This window comes from Spermophilus citellus (assembly GCF_964194105.1).
Source record: "Spermophilus citellus genome assembly, chromosome: 5".
Lineage (NCBI taxonomy): Eukaryota > Metazoa > Chordata > Mammalia > Rodentia > Sciuridae > Spermophilus > Spermophilus citellus.
Genome location: NC_138186.1, coordinates 115,586,729 through 115,613,389, shown reverse-complemented (window position 1 = coordinate 115,613,389; position 26,661 = coordinate 115,586,729).

Sequence of the window (26,661 nt, the reverse complement as noted above, 5' to 3'; positions counted from 1 at the left end):
CTGCCATCCAGCTTATTTAATGCCTGATAGTTTTTGTGTCTTAGAGAAACACTCACTACACTTTGTGCTTTGTTCAAGGCCAAATTTATCCATCTGATGAATCTTTAAAATTATTAACATTTACTTAAATAATCAACAATCCTTTAAATATTCATACACAAATGAATCAACCCCAATTTGATGAATTTATCCTATTTATTTATTATTATTATTATTATTATTATTATTATTATTATTATTATTATTTTTGCAGTACTGAGGATTGGACTCAGGGCCTTCCACATACTAGGTAAATATTCTACCAGCCCTTGATGAATTTAAATAAGTTGTATTTCTCCAAATATTTAAATATTGACTCAAAGTTTATTTGATCAAACTCTTGTAAATATTTAATGCAAATCCCAAGTCCATCCTATTAGGATCTTTTAAATGCTGTAAACACTTCAAAGGGCAGACCAAACAGTACATCACAAGAATTAGTAAACTGCATGTTTATACTAAAATTGGCTAGAAAAGTCAAGGACTGAAGATTTAAATGTTTGTTTATGCTTATCTTAATCTCATTTAAAAAACTTCCTTAGAGTTACATTTTGGGTGGGTATAGTGAATGCTGTAGTATGCCACCAAAATCTTCTGACAAGACCAAGACAATCATTCCTAAAGCTTCCAATAATTATGAGGTGACAGCTCAGAGCCAAGTCCCTCCCAGAGTCTCTCTGTCAGTAGGAGCTCTAGGGTGATGACTTCTCCCAAGAGGCTTCCTGTATCTAATGACTGATTCATAGGAAGGAGCAAAGCCCCCATCTTTTGGCTTAAAAGTTGAAACATCTCTGAAGGGTCACTGCAGCTTCACAACATTCTGCAAGATTTCCTGAGACATTTGTTATGACTGTATTGCAGTTCAACTTAACCCTCTTTCCTCCCCTTTCATACATAGTGATTATAAGAGCATTCCCAGTAAGTGTCTTTATACAATCTCAGAATCTTGAACAACCTGAACCATGATGAGGAGGATGCACAAATATTACTAAATACTATATTCACACTTTCCTGGGGTTGTATTAATTTTACCAGGAATAAAAGGGTTAAAAAACCAAAAGTGAAACAAAAACATCTTGGAACAACCAAAGACAGAATTTGGGTGTTGGCTGATTATTAGTTGGGAACCAGGACTTGGTTAATCAGTTCAAAGAGATCCACATTAGACAACGGGAAGGTCACTGGTTCCTCTTTATAATTTGATCTCCTTTATTTCATCATTGGATAATTAAGTTCCAACTTTTCCAATAGGTTTTTATCTTTTGAATCTTGGTATTTTTTATGGATACAATACTTTATTTTGTTTATCTATTTTTTGTGTTTTTCTCATTTAACAGTTTTTATTATTTTTAAATTTTGTTCTAATTAGTTATACATGACAGTAGAATGCATGTTGACACATACATAAATAGAGTACATCTTCTTACTCTTCTGGTTGTACATGATGTAGAATCACACTGGTTGTGAAATCATATATGTACATTGGGTAATAATGTCTAATTCATTCTACTGTCCTTCCTACCCCTGTGATCCCTCCCCTTCCTTTTCCTCACTCCTCTCTGTCTAACCCAAAGTACCTCTATTCTTCTTTAGTCCTCACCCCCTTATTGTGAATTAGCACCTACATATCAGAGAAGACATTTGGCCTTTGGTTTTCTGGGACTGGCTTATTTCACTTAGCATGATACTCTCCAACTCCATCCATTTATCTGCAAATGCCATAATTTCACTTTTCTTTAAGGTTGAGGATTATTCCATTGTGTATACATACCACATTTTCTTTATCCATTCATCTGTTGAAGGGCATCTAGGTTGGTTCCATAGTTTGGCTATTGTGTATTGAGCTGCTATAATGTTTATCTATTTTTATGTGGTTCTGAGGATCAAATCTAGTGCCAGATATGTGGTAGGCAAGTGCTCTACCACTTAGCTACATCCCCAGCCCCTCTTAGCATATCTTTAGGACTGATGTATCCTTTAAGCTTTGCAAGTAAAGGCTGGCTCTGCCTCACTGGTTGTGCTGGGTCTTTAAATATATTAGAAACACATGTTTGCTTTGTCCATATCTCATAATAATTAGGAGTGTGTACCAGTAATTCTCTTTCTTGAAATACTTTGGAAATGTGTCACCTTGGTGCACAGATTTGACTCCTCTTTTTTACTAAGCCAGTGACTTCCAGTGCTGATCAGCTCCCAGAGAGAGCTTTTGGCCTACTTCTATTCACAATCCCCTGGGCACATCAGGACTTTTGTTTTCTGGTTGAACACCTATCTCTTCAGGGCTAGTTTGTCTCTTAAGTTCTATATTCATTGTTTTCTTCTTACATAGTTTAAAAGAAAAATATGTGCTTTGTAAACCAGTTCTTATACAGAACAACTTCTAACCAAAACCAAAACAACAACAAAAAATTAAACCTATCCTATCATAGTCACCCTTTTGATTTATTCCAATTACCTTTTGCTACTTTTTAAGAATGTTTCTCCTTTGATTATGACTATAAACTCATGGCTATACAAATTCAAGTAGTTCAAATTAACTGTCATACTACTACTTCTACTCCTATTATTACTAACTACAGCTACTACTGCTGGTACTAAAAATACCTAATATCAATATTATTATTTTTAATGCTCACATTGTCACAAGATGGCCAATGGAAATCTCTTTTAGTTGGCTTCCTTTGCTTTCAGTATTGCCTTTGACATCTTTGCCTTTTGCAAAGACTAGGACATACCAGACAGATGGGGAATCTTTTCATGGAATTGGCTACCCTCTAAGACATCCAATTTGTTTAGTGGAGAATATCATTAGAAAACAAAATATGGGTGTTGGAAGTATATTAAAGCACAGGTGGTGGCTGGGGTTGTAGCTCAGCAGTAGAGCACTTGTCTAGCATGTGTGAGGCACTGGGTTCAATTCTCAGCACTACATAACTAAGTAAAATAAAGGTCCATTGACAACAACATCAAAATACTTTAAAAAACATAGGTGGGAAGGCAAGAGAAGTGCCACAGTGGGGTACTTTCAATGATGGAGCTGGGAAAAATATTTCCTTGTTATGTTGTGATTTTACATTAGTATTTCACACTATGATAATTTATATGTGTCTTACTTTAAAAAAAAATATTGGTGTTTTCATTGTCCTAGTGCATCTATGTAAATTTTAGGTGTGCCTGAAATAGTAGATCTGAACATTTATTATGAAAAATTTATAGTAAACCAGGTGTGGTGGTGTATGCCTATAATCATAGTGGCTCTGGAGGTTGAGGCAGGAGAATTACAAGTTCAAAGCTAGCCTCAGCAAAAGTGAGGCACTAAGCAATTCAGTGAGAATGTGTCTCTAAATAAAATACAAAATAAGGCTGGGGATGTGGCTCAGTGGTCCAGTGCCCCTGAGTTCAATCCCTGGTACCCCCCCCCCAAAAAAAAAAATTCTGGTAGATGGCAACAAAAAGTTTTGTTATAACAAAGTCAGAAGTGTATGTTAGAAAGTTGTCTTAAGGGAGGAGCACTTTTTTTCTAATTTGCTCATAGCTATGCATTGACCACCATGACTTTCTATTATGCTGACAGGACATAAAGATGGAACTCAGAGAACTGAAAGGAAAAATGGTTAATAAGTCATTACATAGTAACTCTTAAACAACATATTTCTCAAAAATTTTTGGCATGTACCAAGTTCATGTCTAAATTTTATGGTAATTATGTTATAGAAATTTTGAAGCTGGATTAATTTTCACATTTTACCTAGTTTTGCATAGATGTGAGTCATGTGGAGGGTCTTTAGGCAGAGCAAACTTTTTTTCCCCTCAAATTTCCCATATAATCTAGATCAGAGTTGCATTTAACTTGGTGGGGCCTGGATCTCAAAGACAGTGAGTAAAGTGAAAATTGGAAGAGTCAATATTAACAAGGATGATTTTTGTTTTTGTCCACCAAGGACTAAAGATTACAGAATTGCCTTTCCACCATAAATAATTGAAAACTAGAGAAGATATTTAAAATGACACTATTCAAACATTGGACAATTAGAAGTGCAGATCTAGGGTTGGGGTTGTGGCTCAGTGGTAGAGCACTCACCTAGCTTGTATGAGGCACTGGGTTTGATCCTCAACACCACATAAATTTAAAAATAAAGGTATTGTGTCAAAAAAAAAAAGAAGTGCATGTCTATAATATCTGAGAGAAGAGAAAGAAACCGGGTAGGTCTTGTTGGAGTTCTAGTTCATTGTATGAACATTTCTAGGTCCTGAGGCAAGAAGAGGGAATCTAATCAGAGCCTGATGGTCTTATTGAGTTGAAAGACAGAAATCAGAGTTGGCAGAATCTGATACTCTGAGTATCAGAGTAGAGAACTCCAGAATGCTACCGTGTGAGCTCTTTGGTTAAGAACTGATCTGAGCATGTGCAAAAAGAAACTCCCCAATGTCTGGGAATAAACCACTGAAAACAGTCGGATTGCCAATTCCCAAAGTTCACCCTAAGCTGGTAATAGTTTGGATTCCCTTCAGCCAGAGCAGAGTTAGAGTTCTCAGAAGAACCTTACCCTAAGAGTGGAGCTAAATTAGTTCTAGAATAGTAACTGTTCTTTAGTGCATTTCTGTTGGTGATTAATTCTGCCAGGGTTCTCTCTGAAAAAAAAATTTTCTTTTACTGAAAGATATTTCACTGCATAGAGAATTCTAGGTTTTTTTTTTTCTTTTCAGTTCTTTAAATTATTGCTCCATTGTCTTACTGTGTGCCTCATGTCCAAAGAAAAGAAATCGCCATCATACTTCTCTTTATTCCTCTGTATATAACATGTATTTTTTCCTGTCCTGCTTTTAAGATTTTTATCTTTATAACTGATTTTCAGCAATTTGATTATGCTACACCTTGACATAGTTTTCTTCATGTTTCTTATACTTGAAGGTTTTTTGAACTATTTGAATTTGTGGGTTTTGGTTTTCAATTGGGGAAAATTTTAGCCATTAAATTTCTCCATAATTTTCAGTTCTCTCACCCACTCTTTAGGAACTCCAATTATGTATATGTTGGGCTGTTTGAAGTCATCCCACAAATTGCTGATGCTCTGTTTGTTTAAAAAATTCTTTTTATAATTTTTTAAAAATTATTTTTTTCTCTCTTTATTTCATTTCATATAGTTTCTTCAAAGTCACTAGTCTACAATGTCTAGTCTGCCATTAATTTCATCCAGTTTAGACATTGTAGCTTTAATCACTAGATTTAGGTATTTTTTTTATCTTCTGTATATTTATTTGACTTTTTAGATGTTTGTTTGAGACAGGGTTTTGCTCTCTTTCTCAAGTTGGCCTTGAAATTCTGGGCTCAAGGGATATTCTTATCTTATCCTTCCATACTTAACTTTTGATTATATGGCAAATTTAGTTTTAATAATTATTTAAATTCTAACATCTGTGCTAGTTTTGGATTAATATCAATTGAGTTGTTTTCCTCATAATGTCATATGTACTTGCTTCTTTGTTTACCTGTAATATTTAATTTGATGACAGGCATTGTAAAGTTTACCTTTGTGGGTGATAGATAGTTTTGAATATCTATAGACATTATTGAACATTGTTCTGAAATAAATGCAATTAAGTTACTTGGAAATTATCTGGTCCTTTTTTGGCCATATTTTTAAGATGTTTTAGAATTAACTAGAGTAGCATTTAGTTTAGGATAATAATTATTTCTCACTACTGAAACAAGACTCTTCCAAGAATCCAAGAGGATTCAATCTCCATGAAATATGATTTTTTCTCTGGCTGTTGGGAACAGACACAATTCTCAGACCTATGCAAGGAGCCATTCCTCTGACTTTTTCAAATAGTTCCTACTCCATCCTTGAGTTTTTTTCCCCCCACATGCTTATGCTGATAGGTACTCTGTTGAATATTTGAAGGAAATCCTCTGAAAATCTCTGGGTTTCCCTCCAAGTACAGCTCTTTCTTCTCTAGTGCTCTGTCCTGTGAACTCTAGGTCTCTTGGTCTCCCAAGAATCTCAACTTTGTCTCCTCAACTTAGGGATTCCCAACAGGGCCCTCTGGGGCTACACTTTGCTGATGCCTGGGTACTCTCTTAGGGCAGTAAGCTAAGACAATCCTAGGACTCACTGTATTTGTTACTTGTCTCTCAGGGATCACTGTCCTTCATTGACTGATGTCCTGTGTCTTGAAAACTGCTACTTCATAATTTACTCTGGATATTGTTATTATTGTTCCAGGTAGGAAGGTAAACCTAGTCCTGGCAATATAAGTTACCAGGCATGCAAAAGAAGAAGTAAAATATGGGCCAAATCTATGATGACTATAAGCAGAAATCTTAAAGTCTTCTCTATATTTTTTCCCGAGAGAGCTTTAAAGAAAAAATTGAAAGGATCAAATTCATCTTCAAATAACAGTATGTGTTAGTCAGTTTTTTGTTGCTTTGACCTAATAGGGGCAACTTAGAGGAGGGAGATTTCAGAGGCTTCAGTCCATAGTTGCCTGGCATCATTCCTTGGGGCCTGAGGTGAGGAAGAATGTCATGGTGGAAGGTCATGGAAAGAGAGCTGCTTAACTCATGGCAGTTGAAAGGAGAGAGAGAGAAAGAAGGAGAGGGAGAGAGAGAGAGAGAGAGAGAGAGAGAGAGAGAGAGAGAGACGGACTGGGGAGAAAATAAACCCTTACAAGGCACACTCACAGTGACCTACTTTCTCCAACAAAGCCCACTTCCCTGTATTTATTCAGCTATCTGATGATGTCAGAGCCCACATGATTTAATCATTGTATAGAAGCCCCACCTTTGAACCTTGCTGCATTAAGGACCATGCTTTCAAAAGGAGACTCTGGGGAACATTCCAGATCCAAAACACAATCAAGCATGTCTAATTTACAACAAAATCCAACATCCAACAATATAAATTCACAATGTCTGGTATTTAATATAAGTTACCAGGCAAGCAAAAGAACAAGTAAAATATGAGCCAAATCCAAGAAAAATCAATCAACAGAAGCAGATGCATAAATAACAGAGGTAGTGGAATTAGCAGATAAAGAACTTAAAGCAGGTATTAGAAATCTTTCAAATAGCTTCAACAATATTGTGTGAGTCAGCTTTCTGTCGCTGTGAATGCCTAAGATACACAACTTAAAAGGAGGAAAGGTTTATTTTAGCCCAGGGTTTCAGAGATTTCAATCCATGGTCACCTATTGCTTTGGGCCTATGGAAGCACAGTATATTATGATGAGTGCATGAAGGTCTGTTCACCTTAGAGCAGCTGAGATGCAGAGAGAGAGGGAGAGAAAGACAGAGACAGAGAGAGGAAAGGACAGGGTCCCAATATCCCCTTCAAGGGCACATTCCCAATGACCTAACTTCTTCCAAGTGGACCCCACTCTTAAAATTTCCACCACCTCCCAAAAGTGCAACAGCTGGGGATGAAACCTTTAACACATGAACATTTGGGAAACATTCCAGATAAAAACTATGGCAGATATAAAGAGAAACATTTTTTTTTTTTTTTTTTGGTACCAGGAATTTAACTCAGGGGCACTCAACCATTGCATCTCCAGCCCTATTTTGTATTTTATTAGAGACAGGGTCTCACTGAATTGTTGAGACTGGCTTTGAACTCGAGATCCTCCTGCCTCAACCTCCCGAGCCACTGGGATTATAGGCATTCACCATCATGCCCAGCAAGAAACATGTATTTTAAAAAAGACCTGAAGACTTAGATTCTGTGTTTCCACAGGTTTGGCTGCTTCATTCCTAGGCTATACCTCCCTCCTCCTTGGGCTGATGATATCCTTTTTATACTCTCTCCTTCCTTCTCTTCTTCAATCTGTTTCTCATCCAATAAATTCTATATCCTGAAATAACTCTCAAATCCATCCTCATGTCTCCTTCTCTACTTCCCCGTCATCTCTCCCCTAGAGGGCAACAAGGCTCTCAGATTCCCACCCTAACCACCACTGCCTCCAATCTATTTTGCCCACAAAATATCCAGAGGGATTTTTCTCAAATGAAAAATGACTCATGCCTCTCTTATGGTCTTTCACTGCCCCTAGGATAAAGTCCACAATCTGGCAGAGAGTGGTGGCACACGCCTGAAGTCCCTTGGGAGGCTGAGACAGGAGGATCATGAGTTCAAAGCCAGTCTCAGAAACCATGAGGCACTAAGCAACTCAGTGAGACCCTGTCTCTAAATAAAATAAATAGGGCTGGGGATGTGGCTCAGTGGCTGAGTGCCCTTGAGTTCAATCCCTAGTACCCGCCTCCCCCAAAAAGTCCACAATCTGTATTGTAGACTAAAGGCCCTTCCTGGTCCAGTTCCAGCTGCTTCCCCCTTGAGTCTCTTCCGGAACCATTCTTCCTTTCCCTCCTGACTCTACTGCTATCCTTCCATTTTGATTCTTCCTTCTTGGGACATTTCTCCCAATTACTTTTCGTTCAGAAAATATATGTTCCTTTGTTAATTTCCCAGTTTAAATACCAGGGGAAGATTTCCCTGACCATCTGTGAGCCTTCCTATGATTCAGGTGCTGCTTTTGCTATGTGCTCTCAAATACCTCTATTCAGTGGTCACATCACTTATCCTGCAATACGGAAATTGCTTAACAGCCCCTCTCCATGCCAACCTCTGTGCCTGTTACCCATGGCATCCTGGTACCTAACCCAGTGCCTGATTCCAAGAAGAATGAATTAGTGTTTATCCTCCATAATATATTTCGGCTCTGCTCCTTCTATCCCATCCCCAAAGTCCTATCCTAGGCCATGACCTTCTCACACCTTGTTTCCTGAAAAGCCTCAGCTCAGTTTCCTTGCCTGAGCGTCCCTCCATCTAATCCACTGTGCTCACAGCCACAAGAACCATTGTCCTCAAGCACCATTTTGATCATATCACTCCCCTTCTTAGAAGTCTACAATAGCTCCAATTGCCTCTTGAATTAAATTAAAACTCCTAATCATGGGCTTCAAGGGTCTCTACCAATTAGCTGCCTCCCTACCCCCACACCTAACTGCTGTCGTCTTTGTACAGTTCCTCAAGCGAGGCTTCCCTGCTGCCCCTGAAAATCTGCTGCATGTCCACTTTCCTCGCCAGTCTGCCTCCTGGCGCTTTTCTTTTTTTAGCTTTCTTTCTTCTCCTACTTTAAAAAATATTGCTCAATAATCATGTTCTCCATGAATCCTTCCTAAACCAAGTCCATGTGGTTTTGTCCTTTCTATCACAACCTGTTTTCGAGTGTGTGGGACTATTGGGGTTGTATGTGTGTTGTTAGTGTCTCATGCTCTGTGGCTCTGCTCACTTATTTTTGGTTCTGTCTGCCCTAATAGGGTCCAGCAATTCAAGGACCAAGATGATGTCTTTTTTTTAAATATATTTATTCTTTTTTAATATTAAATGGACACAATCTCTTTATTTTACATGTATGTGATGCTGCGGATCAAACTCAGTGCCTCAAGCATGCTAGGCAAGAACTCTACCATTGAGCCACAACCCCAGCCCCCCCAAGAAGATGTCTTTTCATTGCCCGTGACTCCCTGGTATTGGTTCCCAGGCATGCTCTGTGCTTAAGGTCCTTGTTTACCTTTGAAACAGAGATGGAAAGGTAAAATTTCCTGAAAAGTGGAGATTTCTCAAGGAAACCTTTTTTTTTTTTTCCTTCAAGTTTCCAAGCTCAGACTCTGGGTCAGTGTGACCAGGTGCGGACTGGGCTGAGCAGTAGTTTGTCAGACTCCCCAAGGTAAGAGAATCTTAGTGTGGTAGTGAGGAAGAGAGACAAAAACAAACATTTCTGGACTGGAGTGTAGCTCAGTGGTAGCACCACCAAATAAAACACAACGCCTGTAGCAAAACTTTTGAGCACCCACCCTATGCCGGACACTGTATTAGAAGCTTTATGTGCCTTATTTTATTGTTACCTCCTAATCATGTGATGAATTAGGAGATATTATTCCTGGCTTACAAATTTATTAGTAATCTCAGAGAATTTGTTAAGCTGCCTCATCACAGATATAGGCCTTTCTGGTCATCACCCCCCAACACCCACCAACCCCCGCCACAAGTGCTTCTATTTTCATATAAAGGAAGGTGTTTCTGAACAAGAGGACTTTCTGAAAGTATCCCAAATCTAAGCCCAAACTAGGATACGTGCTCTGACATTGGTGCCACCACCACTCGAAGTCTCAAGACCGTGGTCACTGTGTTCCTACCACATGGTTTGGCTTATTTAGTTTTGTGAGACAAGTCTCTTCCAAAAACAATAGAAAAAATTTAAAAAAAAATTTAAAATTGAAGCTGACAATTCCTTTAAAATGTTGATGAAAGCCATAGAGTGTCTCTCAGGAAAATATGTAAGCACATGAGATTTACCTACAACATCACCGGGTTTGCAGACTCTTCTCCCTTTACTTCCATCCCTAGCTTTTCCTAAATCCCAGGTCTAGAACCCCCATTCACTGAGAGAATGTGTTCTCCTTATATCTTTCTTATTTTGTAGAATCCAGAGACTGTTACCAATAAATTTTTGTGGACTCTGTCAATGTTGCTTATATGCATGTTTCAAATGACAGACTGTATGGAGTCTGGAGTTATTTAGATGAGCAAAGCCTAAAATAGAGACCTAAGAGAAAACCAAGGACTAAAAAGAGAGCCTAGCAAAGAGGCTTTTGAGAAAATAAATGTAATGATCATTCCTCTTGCTTGTGTTTCTATAAATCTTTGGTCCTTGCTGTTGGCTTTAAGTACAACACCTCTACTTCCAGATCTGCTTTCCTGGTGATTATGGATAACACTGTTACTGCATTTCAGCTTAACTTTTTGGAGTAGCAGATCAGACTCTCTCTATTTAAAAGGTGAACCTCCTTTCAAATGCTAGGCTCATTTTCCTGGGAAACTCTTCCCTCTGTAGTTGAGGAGGAAAACAAACAAACAAAAAAACTAGAGTCTTTCTGGAAGGGTTGGGGGAAGAGTTCCTTTTGAGGCTAAAGAGTGACATCTCTTGGTGGAGAGATGGAAGGGGCTCCTTGTGGGGCCAGCTTTCATTGGGACAGGAGCATCCTGTCAGAGGGTCTATGAACCTCTAAAGCAGTAGGAAAAATTTGGGGTTTGAAGTTGTTCATTTTTCTGAGAAAATGCTCCAGAGCTTTTATCAGCTTCTTATGAAAGATTAATCGTTGGGCCTGTGTTTTCTCGAAGTGTTTGAGGTTGGAAATTACCCACAGCAGAACCACCAAAGAGTTTCAAAACTTAGAGTCCCGAGCCTCACACAAGATCTTTAGCATTAGAATCTCCAGGGGTCTGGCTTGGAAATCTATATTTTTAACAACTTCCCTAGGTGATTTGGTTGAAATTGTTGATTAACTAGAGAATTCTGAATGTTTAACATCATCTGTTAGAGTAAGATCAACAATTATGGTATAGGGAAGTGCTTACATGTACCCCAACAGCTTGGGTTGAAATCTCAGCTTGGCTGCTAGTTTCTGGTTATTTAACCTTGGCAACTCTAAATCTCATTGATACTTAATTCCTGCATCTGTAAATATGAGGTTAAATAATATCTCTGTCTTGAGATAATATTACCTACTACATAGCAGGAATCTAAGATATATTATTTACCTTTTGCAAGTTATCAAGTTTTCTCACATTCCCCCGCCCCCGCCTGAGGATTTTACCCACTAGCATTTTACCACTGAGCTACATCCCAACCCTTTTTAGTTTTTGTTTTGAGACACAGTTTCACTAAGTTACTGAGGGTCTCTTTAAGTTGCTGAAGCTAGGCTTGAACTTGCAGTCGTCTTCCTCTGCCTCCTGAGTTGCTGGGATTACAGGGAAGCACCACCATGCCCAGCTCTTTCATAAAGTATCTTAAATGCTGAATATTCCTCCAAACTATCCAGATTCAATATTTGTTTTTTAAAAGTGTTTTCTGAGATTTTCCCCCATAAAGATAATGTCCAAAATAACCATTTTCTACAATGATGTACTAACCACACATGAAGAGGTTTTCTTGAGCCACCAAATATATCCAAACTGTAAACTTTAAACTAAAATTCTCTTTGTTTCAATTTAATGAAAATGGGTACTATTGGCATTCTGCAGGCTCTACCACACTGTAACTCTCTCTGTGGATTCATAGCAATTTTAGATATGATATTTATGGAACAGATAAATGTCAGTAACTATTTTAATGTAACCAATAGGACAAAGTCTTCCATTACTCTGTGTGCTTAATAGTCACATTATTGGGGAAAGTGTTTGATTTAATTAAGAATCACTCATATCTCCAGAAGCAAACAGCAAAAAAAGAGAAAAATAGAAATTCTTATTTTTATAAAACCAGTTATAAAATCTTCTGTTTGCGTGGAATCCCTCCCCCTTCCCCATATATAGAGACTGAACTGATTTGAATAAATTTCTCCCCTCTGCAATTCTACGGGTTCATTCTGCCACAACCATATGTTTTTGCCACAACTACCATCGAAAAAAGCATTAACACCTGTGTTCATTTTTTACATATCTTTGAACATTTCTGTTTATAATGTGAGCAGAAAATCTAAAGGAAAAAATATCTAAATAAAAATAACATAGTCTACTGATTTATGTTCATATAGATTAACCAAAGTGTCACTCCCTAAAGAATCTAAGAATTTGTCTCTGGTGATATATATATATATATATATATATATATATATTTTTTTTTTTTTTTTTTTTTTTTGAGATTCAACATTTATTTCAGTCCTCAATGGAAGCAGAAACATTTGGAGCATAAGAAGTCATGACTTTGTGAAGACAGAATACGGTGATCTGTTTACCTTGAATTTGTCTCCTTATCCTTAATTCTGTTTACCAAAATCTTCAGTAGGGGAAGCTCTGGTTTTGTATTCTTTGATTGCCATCTGCTGGTGGTCCTCAATACCAGAAAATAAATTCCCGTCAGGCTGCAACGACCTGGTTATTGCTTGATTTAAGTAGTTCTTGCAACCTCAGAGAAAATGTTCTGTTTTCTTCTTTTCCTCCTACCTCCTTTTCTTTCTCTTTCTTTCTTTCTTTTTTCTTTTTTTTTTTTTTAGACAGGGTCTTTCTGTGTTGCCCAGACTGACCTCCAACTCCTGGGCTCAAATAATTGTCCTGCCTCAGCCTCCAAAGTAGCTGGGATAACACATACCACGCTAGGCTGAGAATGATATTTTCTTAATACTCATGATCATGTAAGAGAGTCTAAGGCAAAGTTAGGTAATGATAATAGCAGTTATAACCACTAACTTCATTCACTCAAACATTTATTGATCCATCTACTATGGACTAGATACCAGGAATGTAGAAATAAACAGGAGAGACAAAATTTGTCTTCGTAGAGATTTGATTCTAATGCAGGAGACGGACAGTAAGCAAATGAGTCAATATGATATCTGGTAGTGCCAAGTGATATCCAGCAAAATAAAGCAAGACAGCAAACTTGGAAATAATGGGCCGAGAGAGTGCACTATTTAAACAGAGAGGCCTGGGAAGGCCTTTAGGAGGTGACATTTGCTGTTGTGAATTTTGTTGAATATTTCTCCCTGCAGCCAGAGAGAGTAGCTTCTTATGTAGCATATTATGTAATCCTCTTGACACCTATGAGGTAGGTATTACTTATAGTACCCTGATTTTACTAATGAGCGCATTGAAACAGAGAAATGGAGTTCATATCCAAACCTAGGTGTTGTCCTTCCATACAACTTAATAACTTTTCATAGCTCTTTCAGGCAAATGGAATAATATATGCATAATTGCTTCAGGGATGATAAAATGCTATGCAAATGCAAGTAATTAAAATTATAACTATTTTAATGTAATCTGATTTGACCTTCATGGCATCCCTGTGAGGGAGATAAGGTGGGTAATACGATATCATTCTGTAGACAAAAACACACACCCACTGCTGTGTAGTGCACTGTGAATTGACTTGGCCAAGGTTACCAAAGCAGTTAATGGCGCATTCCGAACACGAACTATGTTTCTCAGGAGTATTATTTTCAAGTTTTGTACTTTCATCTCTTGAGATGATAAATTATACTAAATATTTTTCCTGCCAAGCTTATTTATAACTACATTAATCATTAGAGTTAAAAACAGTTTAGCATTCATGAATATGTCTTAGAATTATCCCTCCTTCTGTGCCTGTGATTCCACTCACTCCAAGGCTCCTGCCTTCTCCTCCCCACCTTCCCCAACTCTCACAGACACTGACACACCCTAGGCACACACTGCAGGAGGTTGAGAGCTGCTCCTCTTGGTTAACAAAAGGAAGAGGCACTTGTTTCCCCAACAGAAGGTTTTCCCATCATCAACTCTCAAGGGAGTCCGAGAGCAGCTAGAGGAGGAATCGGGAATTCTTAGGGTGCCTTGACAGGGTTTGCAAATCATTCTTTGAGGGATTAAATATGCTTGTTTTTACATGCTGCAGATCAGAGGGATCTAGCCACATTCCCAATGTCAGACTCATTCAGAACAAATGGTAGCATTCATTCATCCCTTCATCCAGTGATCCAAGGCTGGCCCTTCACTAGACATTGAGGGCCAATGCCAGAGACTGTGAGGATGGAAGATTTCAAAAAACCACACAGGGAGAATTTGGTATGAATGATGTTCTGGTGGCAAAGTGGCTGGGTTAGGGGCTTGAGCATGCTTACCCTAAATACTCCTCACCCTGTACTTTCCATCCTACCAACTCCCATCCCCAATAAAGCCTGGTTCTGGACTTGTTCCCTGAATCTTTGAAAAAATTACTGCTTAAATTTACTGTAGGGATTAGAGTTAACATTGTAACTAAAAGAAAAAAAAAAAACTCTAGCCCCTTAGCCATGGGCAAGGAAATCTTGAATGTGATCCAAAGGAGCCCATCCTCAGAGTGGAGCAGTAGGGTGATTTTTATTATGTGTTACTCAGGAGAGCATCTAAAAGCATCCTGTGAAGAACAGAAAACAGAGGGGCTGAGAGCATGTTACATAAACCTGGCAAAGCCATCCATTTTTTAAAATTTTTTTTTAATATTTATTTTTTAGTTTTCGGCAGACACAACATCTTTGTTTGTATGTGGTGCTGAGGATCGAACCCGGGCCGCATGCCAGGCGAGCGTGCTACCGCTTGAGCCACATCCCCAGCCCAAAGCCATCCATTTTTATAAAGCAAAAACCCAACAATCAATTTTCCCTCTGTGTCCCCCTCCTGTCCCTTCTTCAAGTCCTCCTTTCTATTTCTTCCCTCCCTGGAAAAGCAGTCCAGATGTCCAGTACCTCCACTTTTCCCTGTCTTTGTTTCCCCTTTGAATTCTTGCAAATGTTTCTCCCCATTTCAACTACTGCCTTACAACTACTCTTGATAATGTCACCTGTCAGTGACATTTTGCCAAAATTGCTGGTTCTGTTTTGGCAGAAAACTAGATCCTGATTATGTTTCTTTTCAAAAAAGGGAACAAGGATCAAGTAATTTGGGAAACCTCATATTCTATACCTCATCTTAAAGATTTACATGCCTGTTAACAATTAAGTAATTTGGGGTGCATTTCAACTCCCTCTCTTTTTCTTATTCTCTCTCCTTGGTTGGTCCCAGTTTAGGACCCCATTATGCCATACCTACAGGTGATGGCTGGGTCACTGGCTGTAACACTGTATATACAACAGGCTCACTGTTCTCTTGCTCTCTCACTTCTTAGGCCTCTGTAGCTGAAGGCAACTGGGCTGCCCTCATCTCTAGTGCTGAAGTTCATTTTCTGCAGGCATTGGTAGGCTGAACCTGAAATCAAAATTTTTTTCCTTTTAATTTTCCTTACCTTGCCCATTTTACAAATGGTATAATCATAGAATTTGCCTGTATAGTCCAGATAATGTCATATGAGATTTAAAGACCTTTACAAACTGGCTTGTTTATTATTATCTTAATCCTGTAACTGGGTGACTTTGCCAAACTGGAGGTGAAATCAGATCTTCTGGAGAGTGGAGCCTGGTGTCCCTTTTTGTCTTGTAGCTATTATTTACTGGTCTTCATCCCAACTGAGAACCCTCTGGGTAAAATACTTGAACCCTGTCTCAGTTGAAATTCAGAGATATAAAGACACATCTGTGTTATTGTTTGGATGTGAGGTACCACCCAAAAGCTCATGGGTGAGACAATGCAAGAAGGTTCAGAGTAAAAATGATTGTGTTATGAGAGCCTTAACCCAATTGGTAAATTAATCACCTGATAGGATGAATTGAGTGGTAACCAAAGGCAGGTGGAGTGTGGCTGGAGGAGGTGGGGTATTGGAGGCGTGACTTGGGGGGATAGATATATATATGTCTGGTGAGTGGAGTCTCTCTCTCTCTCTCTCTTTCTCTCTCTCTTTCCCCTCTCTCTCCTTTCTGATTATCATGTGAGCTGCTTCCCTCTGCCACATTCTTCTGCCATGATGTTCTGTTTCACCTTGAACCCCGAGGAATGGAGCCTGCTGTCTATGGATTGAGACCTCTGAAACCATGATAAATAAACTTTTCCTCCTCTAATATTGTTCTGACCAGGTCTTTTAGTTACAGAGGCAAGAATAGTTAAGACAATCTGATTGACTGGGATTGTAGGTGGAAGCCAGGTTCTGGGTGAACACATTGGTAACTAAGAGGAATCTGGTACAGACAGCAGATGGTAATGGACCCAAAGATGCACATCTCTGTACCAGAGTCAGAATGCCTGGATTCAAAATCTTCCCCTACTGCCCATCACCTGTGTGATGCTTATTATGATGGGTGTATTTCTTCATTTTTCTAAGTTTTCTTTTTCCTTACTTAGAAAGCGGGAGCAGTTATAGCCCCTATTTCATAGGGCTGTTTGAGGATGAAATGAGCTGAGCTGATGTATGTACAGTAGACAGCAATGTCTGTGTTATTAGCAACATAGATTTAGCATCAGCAGTGGGTGGTGAGCAGTTCTGGATAGAGAGAAAGTTGACCCTAGAACTCTCATGACATTTGTGTGCACTGGGGAGAAATTGCTTATGTGTGTGAGCTGAAGGTTCTGCCACCTGATGATGCTCAAGAAACCTTTCTGTAGACTTCTCTACTGGACTGTCTATCCCTACCCCAACTTTAGAGATTTCCTACTATCATTGTGTTAGTCAGGGTTCTCTAGAGGAATAGAATCAACAAGAGGTATGACTATAAAAAGGGGATTTACTAGATTGGCTTACACAACCAGAAGCTGGATAGTCCACAATGGCTGTCTGCAGGCTGGAGAGCTGGAGAAACCAGTACCCATGCTGTCCAAGATGCTGAAGCCTCAGAACAAGAGGGACCAATGATGCTACCCCATTCTGATCCCCAAGGCTTCCAGAAACTCCCTGGAGAATGACTAGCAGAGTCCACTTTGGAAGAGTAAAGAAGTGAGAGTCTGATGTCCTTAGGCGATTGAAGCAGCAATCAAGAACCTCTTCAAGAAGAATCGAGCTTGCATCTGCTGCTGCTTCCTTGTTCTTCCAACTTTTATTCTAAATGTGCTGTCCACATTTAGAGCCAGTCTCCATTCCAGTTCGCTATCCCTCATGTGAATCATTCCTAGACTTACCCTCATTGACACACCCAGAAATCGCTTAATCTTCAACATCTATTAATCCAAACAAGTTGACAATTTAAATTAACCATTATGATCATCTAGACAAACAAGATAGGTAATACTCAAGTATATTGTTTTTGTAAGAGCAAGGTCATGGATTTAATCAATCAAGATGCAAAGGCGCCAGCATTTAGGGAGTGGTACCAGCAGCGGAGAGGCAAAAGGCAATGACCTATTTTTGAGTCCTATTGTAGTCTGCACTTGTACGTTATAACCTAATTAGCTATCACAGAGAGCAATGAGAAAGTCCAATCTGGACCCATAGTGAGCTCTCTGGGTTAGTCATACAACTGCTGCATGAGGTTGGATTTCTGGAGCCTGCTAAGTGGGGATAGAAAGCTACCAAGACTGGATGAATGAACCTACATCTGGTGAAACCCTAGCTACCTGGGCTCCATTTATGTAGTAATAGCAGCAACCATTTATCACTTACTGTTACCATGACCTGGCCTTGCACCAGGTTATATGTTGATTCATTTTTCAAGATACAAAACTCTGGGCTGCGGTTGTGGCTCAGTGGCAGAACGCTTGCCTCACATGGGTGAGGCACTGGGTTCAATCCTCAGCACCACGTATACATAAATGAATAAAATAAAGATACATTAAAAATTTTTAAAAAGATACAAAACTTTATAAAGTAGAAAAAGGTTTTCACATTTTACAGATGAAATTGAGTCGTTTGCCTTAGATAATAAAGGTAGTAAGTAGGAGAGCCAAGTTCTTTAAAACAAGTTTTTATTGGTACATTATGATCATACATACTAGTGAATTCATTGTGATATATTCAGACATGTACATAACATAATTTGATCAATTTCATTTCCCAGTATCTTCCATGAAAGCCAAGTTTTGAGTTTTATTATGATTTGGAAGCCTGTGCTACACTGTTTTGCTCCTTCTATTCTTCTAGACATATCTTTCAGTATTGTTGGACATACTCTTTATTTTAACTTTGACTATCTCAAATCTATCTCATCAATTTGGTCTACAGTTCTTTCCACTTTTGTTTTTTTCAAATACTGTCTTTTATGCTGTTCAATAAGCTTTAGAGCATCTTGCCTACATGACAGTCACTATTCCCTTTAATCTCAGCATATTTTCCATAGCAATATACACTTGCTGCTTTTTTCTGTTGACACTGGATTTGGGAGAGGAACCACAGCTTTGCCACTCCAGCGTCCTTCCTGGTCCAGCAGCATGAACATCACCTGGAGCTTGTTAGAAATGCAAAAATCACTGATCTCATCCTATATCCGAGTCAGAACTTTCACTTTAATAAGCTCCCCAGGGGTTTTATACACATATTAAAAATTAATAGGCACTGGCTTATAGCTTTGAACAGAATCCCTGAAGCCAACAAACTTTGGGGGTAGGTCCTGATATTTTACAGAGATTTTGAAAATTGTTAGGCTACTGGTCTGAGTAGATTAACAGCTCTCAAACTGGGTATGGTGGTACATACCCATAATCCCAGCTTCTTGGGTGGGGGTTCTGAGGCAGGAAAATCACCAATTCAAGGGCAGCCTGGGACATTTAACAAGACTGCCTTTCAAAAATAAAAAAATAAAAATAAAAAAGGACTGGGGATGTAGGTCAGTGGTAGAGTGCTCCTGGGTTCAATCCCTGGGGTTGAGGGGGGGACCCTCAAGATCACCTTGATGAGACCTCCTCTGTCTTTCAACACTTATTTTAGCACTAGAGCAGGATATAGGTTGTCATGGTGATGGGAGACATCTACAATGGGAAGAGACTGTGAAAGATGGTTCAACATGAAGAAGGATTTAACCTATATAAAGGACTGTGCTGATTCTAAAAATTGGCTGTTAGTTGAAATCCACTGAGGGAGATTCTGATATAATTGCTATGGGGGTACCCTAGGCATTGCAAAATTTGTAAGTTCTCCAAATGAAATCATAAAGACAAAACACCCCCGCTACCCCCCTCAAAAAAAAAAAAAAAAAGAAACAAACAAACAAAAAGAAAAAGTTTTCCAAGTGATTTTTACATGAGTTTTACAGAGAGTTTACAGAGAGTTACAGAGAGGTTTAAGGACCACTGAAAGCTTTCTAATTTTGTTTAATACAATTTTGGGAACTAGGCTATATTCTTCTAAGATAGTTTAAACAGTGTTTCCCATACTTTTCATTTTAAGACTTACCTAGGATATACTTGCTGAAAATACAACTCCTGGGCTTTATCCTTTACTCACTGCCTCAGAATCACCAAGGGTTTGGGAGCTGTCATTTTAACAAACACCCAGGTGCTCTACTTCTCTTGGGGGAGTTTGGGAAATATTGCTTTCAGAGCCCAGAGGATTAGTAGCTCTAAAAACTTGCAGCAGTTGCCTGCTTCTGTTATCTTCCTGTTTCTGGAAGGACACCTAATCTTTACCCATAGGGAACTAAATGGTTTGCAAAGGAACAGAGAAATGGTCTCAGCACTGTTGTGTAGCTTTTGGAAAGGAGATGTTTTGTTATCAAATGCTCAGGCTGGCTGGAGTCTGGAGCCTAGCATGGCTCTTGGCACATGGCCTCAGTATTTAAGGAAATGGATGAATGGTTAAATAACTCTGAAGAGGAATACCAGAGAGTGGGTGGAGGAAAGACCCAGCTATCAAGCTGCCTGCCCAGAGTCCTTACTTTTGACCTCCTGTACATACCAAATTACATTTGTACACATTCAATCAGAACAATGTATTATGCTTCAGTGAACTTGACATGTGACAAACTCGAAAGTTTGGAAGTGATTATTGACTGTGCAAAAGGATCATTTGATTTATGAAAATTACTCATTAAAGTGGTGTGGTTCCCAGACTGGCAGCAGCAGCAGCAGCAGCAGGAAAACCTGTTAGAAATGCAGATTCTGTCTTGGGGGTGGGGGGGTGGGGAGGCAGCAATCCATGTTTTTACAAGCTACACAGGTGATTTTCATGCAACCAGAGTTTGAGAACTGTGTCAGAGAATTCTTTAAATGAGAAGCTCATCACGTGATAATACGTAGAATGTTCAAGAACACACTAAGATGAACTTATCTGTATTTAATGACAGTGTGTAGCTGTATGCACTTTCAGAAGGCTTCCAGGCTGTAATTATTTTTACAAATAATTTATAAATATAATTTGTTTATCTTTAAAATAAATACATAGAATAAAAGAAAAATCACTCTGTGTCAGGAATGATGATGGTTAAATATTCTTCTATAACATTTTTTTCAGTAGTATACTGAGACACAATGTAAAATATACTTCTTATTATGAATCATGGTCAAAAAGCATTTGAAAAGTATAGCTGGATAGGGTAGTAGGTTTGGTAGTGGTTTCCCATCCATGAGAACAGGGAATGCCATTATAGACATACAGAAGGGTTAGTCATAAGGGTCCAATCAGCAATCCTTGATAAAGAAGAACTTTTTTTTTTTTTTTAAGATTCTAAAAAATCTTTTTATTTCTGTGGTACAGTCTCAGGTTGGGTGTTGTCTGTTTTTGTCCCCTGGAGTGTCTGGGTTTGGTGAGAGGAGATGCAGACACTTGGCAAACCACTTAGATGTCTATGCTAGGTTATAAATATGTGTGTAATACTATACTTAACAACTGTTAAGAGTAACTCATTTATCATTTGTCTATCAAAGAAGTAAATGACAATCAACCAAATAGGAACAAGCAGATGCTATTTATTCAGAGCTTGCTATAGCAAGGGGTTTAGCCATCTCTTATGTTTGGCAGAGACTCAAAGCCAGGCAGGAAAGTATGAAAGTTTGAAAGAAAAAAGGGAAGGCTTTAGGTGTTCTCTGAATGTAGGTTGTTGGCATGGCAAAGCTGGAGGGAAGCTAACTAAAAGTGGCTAAAACCAATCTTATGTAATTGGTTTAGGGAGCATATTTGGCTGGTTGATCCCGATTCGGAAGTGGGGGCAAAAAATTAGAAAACTGAGAGTTGTTGACCAGGTCAATGCCAATTGTTATAGAGCTTGTGGTCTGGCTTCCTGGACTGGTTACTGGGCAAGTTTATTCATTTATTTAACACTATAGTCTCTTGCCAACTTGGCCAGTGAATCAGATATTAAAACGAGGGCCGAATCTATTCAATCTGTAGGTCAAAGTTTCCTTCCCCTTATCCGATTAGTTAGTGTTGGCAGGCATGGCCCATATCAATGTGCTTTTGGCGGACTGGAAATGATCGTTGATGCTGAAACTTCTTGGCTGGTTAACAAACAGCTCTAGGGTGAGTGCTCAAAGTTTGTATTAATCTAACGTTGGCCATGACAGCTGGGAACTTTTTTTTTTTTTTTTTTTTAAAGAGAGAGTGAGAGAGAGAGAGAGAGAGAGAGAGAATTTTTTTTTTTTAATATTTATTTTTTAGTTCTCGGCGGACACAACATCTTTGTTGGTATGTGGTGCTGAGGATCGAACCCGGGTCGCACGCATGCCAGGCGAGCGCGCTACCGCTTGAGCCACATCCCCAGCCCAGCTGGGAACTTTTTAGTGGCCTTAGCTACTCACTCCTCTGGATTTAGGGGGATATAATTATGTGTTTGACAATTACTTCCATGCATAGTTTTTATCACTTCCAGGAACACACCTTCAACCCAAAAGGCAAACTCACCTAGCCTTGTAATATAAAAAGGTGATACACCTTGATTCACAGTATGAATATATTCCATAAAGTAAGTAGGTAGTTGAGGAGAAACATTGTTTTAAATGAATGCACTCAAAAATGACTCTGGAAATTTCTTCTATTTATCAGATTAAAAAAAATGTAAGCAGAATATTTGCTTCCCTTGGTTAAGCTTTGTCAAAAAGGAAAATCTTAGAAAGAATGCACTCAATATGCAGTGTATACAATAATAAATGATATTAAAAATTTTATCTGGGCTGGAGGTGTAGTTTAGTAATAGAGCACTTATTTTCTCAGCATGCACTAGACCCTGCATACAAACCATTGTTGATGAAAATCATACAAAACAGAAGTTACCAGAAGTCTTCAGTTTATAGAGCACAACCTATACTAGTTGTAATATAAATATTAACTTTTATACCTAATTTTATAATCATGTTTTTGGGAGATACCAGGGATTGAACTCAGGGGCACTCAACCACTGAACCACATCCCCACATTTATTTAGGGATAGGATCTCACTGAGTTGCTTAGTGTCTCGATAAATTGCTGAGGCTGGCTTTGAACTCGAAATCCTCCTGCCTCAGCCTCCTGAACCACTAGGATTACAGGTGTGTGCCATTGCACCCAGCATAATCACACTTTTTCTTTTTTTTTTTTATGAGAGTCCCCAAATTTTATAAGCTGCAAGACTACAAATGATAAATGTTTACTTTTCAATAAGATGATTGATGTTTTTCTGAATTTAAGTTTTAATCTTAGATTTTTTTTCCTTTTTTTTTTTTTTTTTGTACTAGGGATTGAACCTAGGGGTACTTTACCACTGAGCTATATTCCCAGCCCATTTTTATTTCTTTTTTTTTTTAGAATTTTAATATTTATTTTTTTTTTTTAGTTTTTGGCGGACACAACATCTTTGTATGTGGTGCTGAGGATCGAACCCGGGCCGCACGCATGCCAGGCGAGCGCGCTACCGCTTGAGCCATATCCCCAGCCCCCTTTTTTATTTCTTATTTTGGGAGGGTCTCCCTAAGTTGTTGAGGATGGCCTCAAACTGGTGACCCTCCAACAACCCTCAGTTGCTGGGATTACAGATTTGTGCCTCCAGATTGGGCAAGAATTCTTTTCTTTGTATTCAAATATATACATTTGAAATGATCTGGGTGAACTCTTCCATTTATTTATGTCTACTCTGCCAAGTCACATTTCTATCTGGGTGGGAAATTTTATTAAGGGCTAGTTTATGGCTTAAGGTACAATGTGCATCATTGTTTTTTTCAGTAAACTATTTGTATATGTTAGTGTCTTAGTCTGCCTGTGATGCGGTACCAAAATGCCTGAGACTCAGTAATTTATGAAGAATAGAAACTCATTTCTCACAGTTCTGGATGGAGGCCAGGAAGTCCAAGATCAAGGTTGGGTGTCTGGTGAGGGGCACAGTCTTCACATTCAAGATGCTATCTTGTTGCTGCATCTTCTGGAGGGAGGAACCCGGTGTCTTCACAGGACAGAAGGCAATCGAGAGCCAAACATGGAATACTACATGAAGCCTCTTTTATAAGGGCCTTGATTCCATTCATGAGGGAAGCTCCCACATGAGCTAAATACCTCTTAAAGGCCTCAATACTAAGACATTTGGCAATTAAATTTTAGCACTTGAATATTGAGGGCATATATTCAAACCACAGAAGTTGTTAAAGTATAAAAGTAATTCACAAGGAATGACCTGAGTTTATCAATGCATCATTGACCACTGACTTTAGTACAATAAATTCTCAGCTTTGTAGTCACAAAATAGGGATAGGAAAAGAACAATATTAACAAGTTCAATATTTCTATGAAAACAAAGAGGTCAGAATACGAACTTTCTTACAATACTAAAGGAAAATTACAGCCCCTGATTCCTTTTAAAATTGTTTTGTTCTGTGGTTATGGTGGTACACACCTGTAATCCCAGTGACCTCAGAGGCTGAGGTAAGAGGAGCTCAAGTTGGAGGCCAGCCTCAACAATTTAGTGAGACCCTAATAAATTTAGAGAGACCCTGTGTCAAAATAAAAAATAAAAAGTGTTGTGTATGTAGCTCAGTGGTAATGCATCCCCAAGTTTAATCTTTAGTACCCTCCCCACCAAAGTTTGTTTCATGTTTTAGAGTTGAGTATAAACTAGTCTTGTCTTTCTGACTTACACCTCCTTTACCTTTTCTCTAAAAATTAGATTGTGGTTTCACTGTGTCATTGGAACCTCAGAGAGTTAGGGAATGAAAAATTTGCAATGATTTAATGCTATTACTTTGTCAAATGTAGCTAATGATTTAGAATTTCAACTGGAAGCCTTTTAAAAATCGTACTTGTATAAGCATTACTTTATTATTAGTATTATCATTATGGTAGGGAGAACTTTCCTTTGATAAGGACAAATAAAAAGAATTAGTTTTAGAATAAATTTAACCTCTTAATGGAAGAAAATTCTGTCTCTGAAACAGGATAGTAAGAAGTTTAATCCCTCCTTATCAATGATTTTGCTTTGCAAGATTTCAATTACCAGGGGTCTATCACAGAAAATATTAAATGGAAAATTTCAGAAATAAACGATTTATAAGCATTAACTTATGTGATGCTCTGAGTAAGTTTGATGAAATTTCATGTCCTCCTGATGTGTCCTTCCAGAATGTGAATTACCCCTTTGTTCAGTGTTTCTGTTCTATATACACTACATACCCTTTAGTTACTTAGTAGTCATTTCTGTTATTAGATCAGTTGTCTAGGTATAATAGTTCCTGTGATCAAGTAACCCTTATTTGACTTATAACAGCTCCCAAATGCCAAAGTAGTGATGCTGTCAAATTTCATATGACAAAGAAGAATTATAAAGGTCTTCTTTAAAAGGAAAAGGTGAAAGTTCTCTACTTAATATGGAAAGAAAAAATTGTATACTGAGTTTGGTAAGAGCAAGTCTTCTATTAGTGGAATTTCGGAGAAAGAAAAGGAATTCATGCTAGTTTTGCTGTCATATATTGAACTGCAAAATTCATAGCCACAATGTGTAAGCACTTAGTTAACATGGAAAAGACATTGTATTTATGTATATGTTTATAAAAAAAACATAATGGATGTAGGGTTTGGTACTAACTGTGGTTTTAGGCATCCACTTGGGTTCTCAGAACATATCCTCTGCAAATTAAGGGAAGACTATTATACTGTGCGTATGAGGGGGAAACAGGAAGAAGACTGGAAATAATTACATGTACTTACTTAGTAATTTGGTTCCTTCCAGTCTCTTTGATCCTAACTCCATTAAGTAGAAAACTGAATAATGACACTTATAGCTATATAAATGTACTTTGGTCTGTAGGAATGTAAGTCAACACCAATAGTACAAGAATGACTTAAAATGAAGGCATGATTTGTTCTAAGAAAAAAGTGAATTATTAAAAGGAAAATACAAATAGGATTTCTACACCTCAGAGGAAATGATCTACCTAGCAACAAAAATAAAATTAAAATATTCACATACAGACACATTAATAGATAATACTAAAATTCTTTTTATTTTTAAGATTTTTTAGTTGTCAATGGTCCTTTATTTTATTTATTTATATGTGATGCTGAGAATCGAACCCAGTGCCTCACACATGCTAGGCAAGAGCTCTACCACTGAGCCACAACCCCAGCCCCCTAAAATACTTATTAATGTGAGCAATTAGACTAAGGATAAAATGTGTTTGTAGCTTTGCTTCTTCCATCTTCATTTATTATTGTTAAAATGTTTCACTAAAATGATCTCTTAAAAGATATAGTTGTGTAGGTTAAAATAACTATGAATCAGAAATGTGATGAAATTAATTAAAGGTATGATTCAGATTTGCTTTGGATACTATTTGGGTAGTCTGTTCAGTAATGATAAGTTCTAGGATAAAATATATTTATGATTTTAAAAATAGAGGACACATTTTCAAATTTTTAATGTGTTTTGGTTAAAAAATTATATTTTAGATTGGTCTGGGAATTTAGGAAGTTAATGTAATTTGTTCAAATTGTTATTTCATGGTTAAGTTGGTTCAAGCCAATTTATGCATGATCCCAGAGCTGCAGTGAAGAGATTACTCCTGCAGAAAGTCAGAAGGGGAGTATTTATCATTAATAATTTATATTGTCACAAGGTTATAAAACTGATGTATTATCTTTACACAAATGCTGAGTAAAACATAATTGGAGTAATAAAAAATAATCAGTTCAACATTATTAAAACCTGGGAAGATTTAACATTCAACATAAACAAAAGGAACTTCAGGGTCCTAGCGACTTCAGTTGACCCAGGTTTGTGACTAATTTGTTTCTGCAAGCAGGACAAATTGTTCTTTCTGGGCATGCCACGTGTGGGTGATCATGATGCTGTGTAGACTT